Below are 9,038 nucleotides of genomic sequence, written 5' to 3' on the forward strand. Positions count from 1 at the left end.
TGGAATACTACATGGCAATGAGAAAGAATGAAATCTGGCCATGTGTAGCAACATGGATGGAACTTGAGGGTGTTATGCTGAGAGAAATAAGTCAGGCAGAGAAGGACAAATACCATATGTTTGCACGTAAAGGAGGATTAGGAGGAACTTAACGGAGGACCATGGGGGAGAAGAAGGGGGAAAATAGAGGGGGAGAGGGAGGGAGGCAAACCATGAGAGACTCTTGAATGCCAAGAACAAACTGAAGGCTGATGGGGGTGGGGGGAAGGGAAAGGGAGGTGATGGGCATGGAGGAGGGCACTTGTGGGGATGAGCACTGGGTGTAATATGGAAACCAACTTGACAATAAACTACTAAAAAGAAAGAAAGAAAGAAAGAAAGAAAGAAAGAAAGAAAGAAAGAAAGAAAGAAAGAAAGAAAGAAAGAAAAGAAAGAAAGAAACAGAGACCCACAGCTTTGTCCAGGGTGCATTCATCATCTTTCCTGTAGCCACAGTGTGTGTGTGACGGAATAAGGGGAGAGCGAGATGTAGCAGAAAATACAGATCAAGGCCATTCCAGGGAGGTCTTGAATTTGAGGCCTGAGTCTGGACTTCATATAATGAGTAACGACACAAATGAAGGAAAACCGATGTCATAAATAAGCACATTTTTTGGTGATCAGCCCCTGTGTAAATATTATAGGAATCGTTGCATAAGCAGGTTCTAAAGTGACTCAGTCTTTCTAGATATCAAACGCCCTTTGGAGGGTTCCCTTGAGCCCTCTAAAGGACATCCTCAATTTCCCTGTAGGAAAGTTTATTCTTTTTGTTAAAAGAAATAACTTAATAGACTTCATTTTTTTGGGTAGTTTTAGGTTCACAACAAGATGGAGCAGAAGATACAGAGATTCCCACATACTTCTTGTATATACATATCCTCCCCCTGAGTGATGCATTTGTTACAGTCAATGAAGAACCTCAACACATCATTTTCACCCAAATCCATAATTTACATTAGGGTTTCCTCTTTGTGTCATACATCCTGTGAGTTTTGACAAATGTATAATGGCATATATATCCACCATCACAGTCTCATACAGACTAGCTCCACTGTCCTAAAAATTCTCTCTGCACCCTATATTTGTCTCTTCCAACCCCTAGCAACTACTGATTCTTTTACTACCTCGTTTTGCTTTTTCCAGAATGTTATACAGTTGGAATCATGCGGCATGTTGCCTTATCAGAGTGACTTCTTTCAGTCAGTAATATACATGTAACTTACCTCCATGTCTTCTAGGACCTTGGTAGCTGATTCCCTTTTAGCGTTGAATAACATTTCACTGCCTGGATGCACCATGGTTTATTTATCCATTCCCCTCCCAAGGACATCTTGGTTGTTTCCAAGTTTGGGGCAGTTAAGGATAAAGCTGCATACATTCATGGGATTTTTGTGTAGACATATGTTTTCAACACGTTTGATAATGTCATTAGGGAAATGCAAATTAAAACAACAATAAAATATCACCACCCATCTATTAAAATGGCCAAAATTGATAGCACCAACAACACCAGATGCTGACAAGGATGTGGAGTGACAGGAACTCCCATTCATTGCTGATGGGAATGCAAAATGGTACAAACACTTCGGGAAACAGTCTGGGGGGTTCTTTTCTTTCTTTTTTTTTTTTTTACTTTGGGGGTTTCTTACAAAATTAAACATCTTACCATATGATCCAGCAATCATGTTCCTTAGTATGTACACAAAGGGGTTGAAAGTTTAGATCAGTCTTTCTCTTCCTAATTTAAAAAAAAAATTTTTTTTAATGTTTTTTAATTTGTTTCAGAGAGAGAAAGAGGCAGTGTGAGCAGTGGAGGGTCAGAGAGAGAGGGAGACACAGAATCTGAAACAGGCACCAGACTCTGAGCTGGCTGTCAGCACAGAGCCCGACGCAAGGCTTGAACCAACGAACCGTGAGATCATGACCTGAGCCGAAGTCGGACATTTAAATGACTGAGCCACCCAGGTGCCCCTCTCTTCCCAATTTTGCCTATGCAATATGTCTATTCTGCACTGCACGTGCCTCACCCAGGGTGAGAAGGGCAGATATGGATTTGGTATGGTCTGAATTCGAATTTTGACATTTTGCTGAGAGTTTCCATTTATTCATTCATTTCATACTTATTTGATGGATGTCAGTATATCAAGACCTGTACTAGATGAAGAATAGAGATTAATAGGATAAACCTTCGAAGAGTGAAGTATATTGGAAAGCAAGACCAACACCAAAATATAGATTCCAAAACATGCGCTAAATACAAAGGAGTGGCAGAGGGAGTCTAGGTTGAGAGTGAAGCCAGGAAGGCTCCACGGAGGTAGGGAGTTCTATGCTGGCCTAGATTAATGGAGATGGGTAGGGAACGCATTGCTAGAAAAGGAGACAGAAAGAAAGGCACAGGGGCGCCTGGGTGGCTCAGTCGGTTAAGCGTCCGACTTCGGCTCAGGTCATGATCTCACGGTTTGTGGGTTCGAGCCCCACATCGGGCTCTGTGCTGACTGCCAGCTCAGAGCCAGGAGCCTGTTTCAGATTCTGTGTCTCCCTCTCTCTCTGACCCTCCCCTGCTCATGCTGTCTCTCTCGCTCTCTCTCAGAAATAAATAAAAAATTAAAAAAAAATATATCATATAAAAAAAAAAGAAAGAAAGGCACAGAGGAGTTCTTGCACAAGAGTTCATCCAGAGACCACAAATCACCTACGTATGCTGATGACCCAGAATTGAAAGGAATGTCTGAAGAAAAGTTGCTTCAGCCATTCTCTGATTTTCTGTCCACACTCATTTCCTCTTAAACATTTCATCTCAAATAAGAATGAAAAAGGAAAAAAAGAAAAGAAATAACTAGCTACTTCTTTGTTGATCTGGTATCTCAGCTTGCTTTCCTTTATCCCACGAGCATGCCCGCTGCTCTGAGCAATTCTCAACCTCTTTGGTTTATATAATAGATGTTAAATGGAAATCTTGACAGGACTGGTTTCTGCTGGGGCTGTGGGGATGCCGATACTTCGCTAGCCTAACCCATTTAGACGGTGAGAAGATAAGTGGTAATAATGTTTCATCATGTATTAATTTCCACCTTTCATCTGAGAACTCCATAGCATATTACAAACATCATTCCTTGCAACATCTCTGTGAAGCACAGAGGTGAGTAATATTATTGCCCCCCCACACACACTTGAGAGCTGTAGGAACTGAGTCACAAAGGGGTCACAAAGAACTGTTCAAGGTCATGTGTCCTCAGCATGGAGTGGAACCTCAAACGTGCAATATTTCTTCCTTGTCATCGTTGGCAATGAGCTGCCTCAAGCTTCCTCTTTAATCCTCATTACCCAAATCTGATCTTTGTAGAATACTTGAGATCATTAGCTATAGAGCTTTATCTAAACTCAAGGTTTTACTGTTCTTATTAACTGTCTTAATCTGCATGAATGCATAATGTGTGGATGATACTGGAGTGAGCAAAGATGTGATGTCCCAAAGAGGAATTACCTGCCTCAAGGTGGTGGTGTGAAGCTTAATTGAATTAATTAATGTTTGTAAAACATTTAGCAATCCTTAGATTAAAGGGTCTAATACAAAGATACAAGGCTTTCCCTTTAATTACAGAAGAAAGGAGCTCGCTAATGGCTATCTCTGCTTCACAGAGACATTGTCCCGGATTCTCCTTGCACTGGAGTCTGACTTTCTTGAAGGTGGTTTGGGGTGGCTCATATATCCACATTCAGAAAAGCCCCAATCCCTTGCATTCTGTTATTTCCAAAAATAAAATAAAAGATTCCTCTCTAGAGGTAAGGTGGCTTCCCCTCTGTGAAGCTTACCTTGGTTGGCAACTAATATGATAATTCTAGGTCATGAAAGACAATCTATTTAGAAAAAAAATCAAAAGAGTAAATCCCCAGGCAGAAACTTCATGTCAGTTTACTTAGTTCCAAGAACTTTTAAGCTAGAAATTTGAATATACAAAATAATACATTTTAGGGGCACCTGGGTGGCTCAGTCGGTTAAGCATCTGACTTTGGCTCAGGTCACGATCTCACAGTTCGTGGGTTCGAGCCCTGCGTCCGGCTTTGTGCTGACAGCCCAGAGCCTGGAGCCTCTCTTCGGATTCTGTATCTCCCTCTCTCTCTCTCTCTCTCTCTCTCTCTCTCTCTCTGACCATCCCCTACTCATGCTGTCTCTCTCTGACTCTCAAAAATAAATAAAAAAACATAAAAAAATAATAATACATATTAGAGTGCAACTCTATTAAGAAATACAGACTGCTACAATTTAGCCTTAGAAATTACTAAATGACCCTCATTGTTTCTTGGGCAAAGAAACTGTTCCAGGAAGACTGTATAATGACGTGTCCATGGTTACAATATGTGTGATAGCATTCAAACCAGAGACTCAGGTTTTATATAATGTATGTCACATAGAACCATAATGCTGTCCACCTTTTGTAAAAGAATAAGAGTCAGATAGTGGAAACACCCTCTCTGGAATATTTAAAAGAGAATTTCATTTGAAAAGTTTGATTTAAATAGAAAATTTCAAGAACCCACTGGTTGTATAAGGCTATGGCCATATCACAGAACTGTAGGGTGTTTCCAATTATTTGGGCAGGATAGGGAGGGTTTAGGACATGGCATTGGATATACCTACAGGGTTAAAAAAAAAAAATACACTTGGGACACTGATGAAATTGCAGGAGCTAACAAAGGAAGTTCAAGCTAGCCAGCAACTAAAACTTACATCAATCTTTGCTTACAGCTCAAGAGAGCAGTTGGCCAAGGAGGTTGGGGGAGGGACGTGAAGCAGAAGTGGAACATTTCCAACGAGCAGTTGGAATCCAGCTATGAGAAACACGGGGCAGGTGATACCTGGAAATCCAGACAGCAGGAAGCTGGCCTCCCGGAGCCGGACCTCGAGTGGCCAACCCCAACCAGAGACTTTGGGCCTGGGGCCAGGTTCCAATACCAAGTCAGAGCCTGGCAAGACAAAGATTAGTTCTTAGTTCTAGGAAGGATCTGGTCTAAATACGGGACCCAGACTTAGGAATGAAGGAGGAGCCCAATTAGAAGAAATCAGGGCACCATCCCTGGTCAGACAGGTAGGGAGTGTGAAATTGCTGAGCACTAGAGAGCTAACCTGGGTGGGTTTCAGGACCTCTATCCTGGGGCCAGAATGACCCAGGCACAGGGCTGAGCTGCCTGGTGGGAATCAACAACGGATCCCTGCTGGAGATGGAAAGAGAGAGGCAGAGCTGGGACTGGCTATTGGGCCTCTCTGTTTCCCCCCTTCCTGGTCTCCATTCTATGCTAGTTATTACTGTCATCAACAAGAAGCCGCACAGAAGATAGGAGACCCTCAAGTGGATCAATCGTGATATTCTGGAGAAGACTAATGAAGTTCAGAGCTTTCATTTGACCATATTATACATGTCTTTCAAGGCCCTAAGCAAATGGATAATGGGATATGTTGTTCCCTGGTGGAAAAAGGGAATGGAAAGTGGAAGTAAGGCACCCCTAGTACTCAGACCACCCCTCACACTTAGTGTGGCATCTGTGGGGGCTGAGGTTTTTTTCCCTCTCCCCCACCCCCCAAGCCTCCATTAACTCTGCCAAAGACCTCAAATTAGCAACTAAGTAAACACAGTGTTTTCATGCAAATGCAACTTTAAACCAAATCCTCCAGCCTCCAGCCTAATCTCTGTCCTCTCAGGGGGGGTTGGGGGCTGTCCCTGTTTTGGCACTTCCTGTCCAAGTCCCTATGAAACCCTCACCCTTCTTTCTGTGTCTGCCACCGGGGTCTTACTGCAGTTCTCCCCACGCTGGGACCGGAGCCCAGTCTGGTCCCCCTTCCTCTCTGTCTCTCTCTGGCCCTCGGGCCCTTGTATTTGGCTGGTTGTGTGCCTTGTTGTTGTTCTATTTCCCCTCCGCCCTTCAGGAGGCAGCTTAGAACAGCAGAAGCCTTTTCCCAGTGGTGCCTGTCACTCACCCTCAGCAGCTTTTCTGCTCCACAAGCCCTGGTCCAAACCCAGACCTGACAAATCAGAGTCCCTGGGGGAAGAAACACAAGAGCGACATTCTTGGCTTGTATTATGCTTGTATTACTTTTAAATAAAGGAAAATAAAAGAATAAGCTAGGTCTATGGTCATGGCAAGCTGTCTATGATATACATACCTGCAAAGTTAAGTTACAGAACACTGTGTAGAACATTATCCCATTTCTATAACAGCAGAAAACAGATGCATGTGGGGGTGATGTGGTGTATTTGAGTGTATGTACTCAAAGGAGTCCTTGGACTTGGGATTTAAGTCACTGATCCCCATTTCCCTCAGCCACCCACCCCCCCAAACCCTTGATGCACTGAAACCAGATCCAGCCTTAGATCACACACTGTGTATTATGGCTCTACCATTTGATAGCAATGGAAAATTTGCCAGGTTTCTTAATTTCCCTATGCTTCAGTTTTTCACCTGTGAAATAGAATACGACTACTCTATTCTATGGGATGTAGTAAGGATATGCAAGATAATGTATAAAAGCCTCATGTCAGAAAACGTATAATATTTTTAAAGAAAAGATATTAAAAATTTAAAAATAGTCGGTTAAGCGTCCAACTTCAGCTCAGGTCATGATCTCATGGTTTGTGAGTTTGAGCCCTGGGTCGGGCTTTGTGCTGACAGCTCAGAGCCTGGAACCAGCTTTGGATTCTGTGTCTCCTTCTCTCTCTGCCTCTCCCCTGCTCATGCTCTCTCTCTTTCTAAAATATGAAAACATTTAAATATATATATATATTAGGGGTGCCTGGGTAGCTCAGTTGGTTGAGTGTCCGACTTCGGCTCAGGTCACGTTCTCACCCTTCATGAGTTTGAGCCCCGCGTCAGGCTCTGTGCTGAGGGCCCAGAGCCTGGAGCCTGCTTAGGATTCTGTGTCTCCATCTCTCTCTCTGCCCCTCCCCTACTTGTGTTCTGTGCATGTCTCTCTCAAAAATAAATAAACTATATATATATATATATATTTAGTAGAAGTTGAACATGAAGCTGTACTTGTGAATTTTGTCATAGGTGAAAATGGAGGAAAATGACAATTCAAATGTTTTTATTTATCTTTCTAAAATAAACACATATACAGACTGATCGTTTACTTGAAGGGTGTCAGCCCACTGGTGCAAGAGCACTCAGAGCAGGATCTGCTAAGCTGGAAGCCTCCCAGCCCTGGCCCGCCTGCCTACCCGGGGTTGCACTGGGCATCATTGACTGCTACCTGCAGGCCTGGTCCCAGCATATGGGCTTCAGGACAGAAGCTTGCATAGCTTTTGACAGATTGGAGAACCATCCAAGTATCCAATTACCTAGGCAAAATCCCTCTGGGAGGGTTAACAAGCTGGCAAAAGAAACTCCGCTGTGTACCATGAAATGCATTTGCAAAAACTTACGAAGGTGCTTATCTTGAGGAATAGGACATTTCGAAAGCACAAGTTGGTCTCTTCAAATATCTGACTGTTCTTCAAGTAGAAGGATGGCCTTGATACTACAAGTAGAAGCTGGTTAAAAGTAAGGGCTTCAGTCCTCTTGATTGTGGGCATGGCCTCACAGGTGTGTCCCTGACATATTTTGCACGTTACACATGTTCAGTTGATTGTAATTCAATTACAAGTCAATAAAGCAAAAAAGAGTATTAGCCTTACTGTCACATAGCTTGGACTCTGATTATTGCCTTGCCACTTTTGGTCAGTGTGATTGAGAACAAAGTCCTTGACCTCTTATCTTTTGGAGTTGACAAAAGGCTAGGAGAGAAAAGGCATGTGAAGTGCTTAGCACAGGGTCAGTAAGCAGTAAACACTCCTGTTGCTATTGAGTGCTCTGACTTCTGAGAAGCTCTTAATATTAGGAGGGGTAGTTTAATATAAAGGAAGGCAGTTTTGCAGTCCTGAGTTTCCCAGGGACTTTGAAAGGCCATCAGAAAGCAGGGAAAACAGAAAGATTCAGAGCTGACCTCTGCCAGTCTCGCTAAGGAGGGCAACCCCAGCTTTTTCTATTTTTTAAATTTGTGTTAAGGTTATTCATTTATTTGGGGGGGGGCAGAGAGAGAGAGAGGGAGGGAGGGAGAGAGAATCCCAAGCAGGCTCCTTCCTTTAGCATGAAGCCCTAGGCAGGGCTTGATTCCACAAACCGTGAGATCATGACCTGAACTGAAACCAAGAGTTGGACACTCAACCAACTGAGCCACCCAGCCTTTTTTAAATGAAAGAAATTCAGAGCCAGATTATCTTGGCACAGGAAGGAGCTCCAGAGGTTGGCTAGTCCAAATCCCACTCAGAAGCCCCACTCTGTCACGAGGTGTCCCAGCCTTCTTCTTTTCCCCTTCTCATGTCACCTCCTTCCTGGCACAGGGCACCTTCCCAAGCTGGCACCCTGCTGGAATCTGATGACTAGTAGTTTACACATCAAGCACTATGAAATAGTCAATTGTGGGGCTCCTGGGTGGCTCAGTCAGTTAAGCATCCGACTTCGGCTCAGGTCATGATCTTGTTGTTTGTGAGTTCGAGCCCTGTGTTGGGCTCCATGCTGACAGCTCAGAGCCTGGAGCCTGTCAGATATTCTCTCTCTCTCTCTCTCTCTCTGAAAAATAAATAAAAGTTTAAAAAATTAAAAAAAAAAGTCAATTATTTTGGAATAGGAGGTAGGAACCACATCCACTTCCTGTCTCTTCTTCCTTCACCATGTGCCCTTGACCAAGTCTCTTCTCTGCTTTGAGACTCAGTGTCCTCATGTGTCCAATAAAAATATTTTATTTATTTCTAGGAGAGAGAGAGACAGTGCGAGCAGGGGAGGGTCAGAGAGAGAGGGAGTCACAGACTGAAACAGGCTCCAGGCTCCGAGCTGATCATGTGTCCAATAGAACTGATATTATTTGCCCCATCTTTGTGACACCATAAAGCACTTAGTACTGCCCAGCACAGAGCTGAGGCAGGTCACAAGGCCATCATGACTGAACATCTGTGAGGTAATGGAGG

The sequence above is a fragment of the Hyaena hyaena genome, unplaced genomic scaffold, assembly GCF_003009895.1.
Source record: "Hyaena hyaena isolate Hyena2069 unplaced genomic scaffold, ASM300989v1 scaffold_45, whole genome shotgun sequence".
NCBI lineage: Eukaryota > Metazoa > Chordata > Mammalia > Carnivora > Hyaenidae > Hyaena > Hyaena hyaena.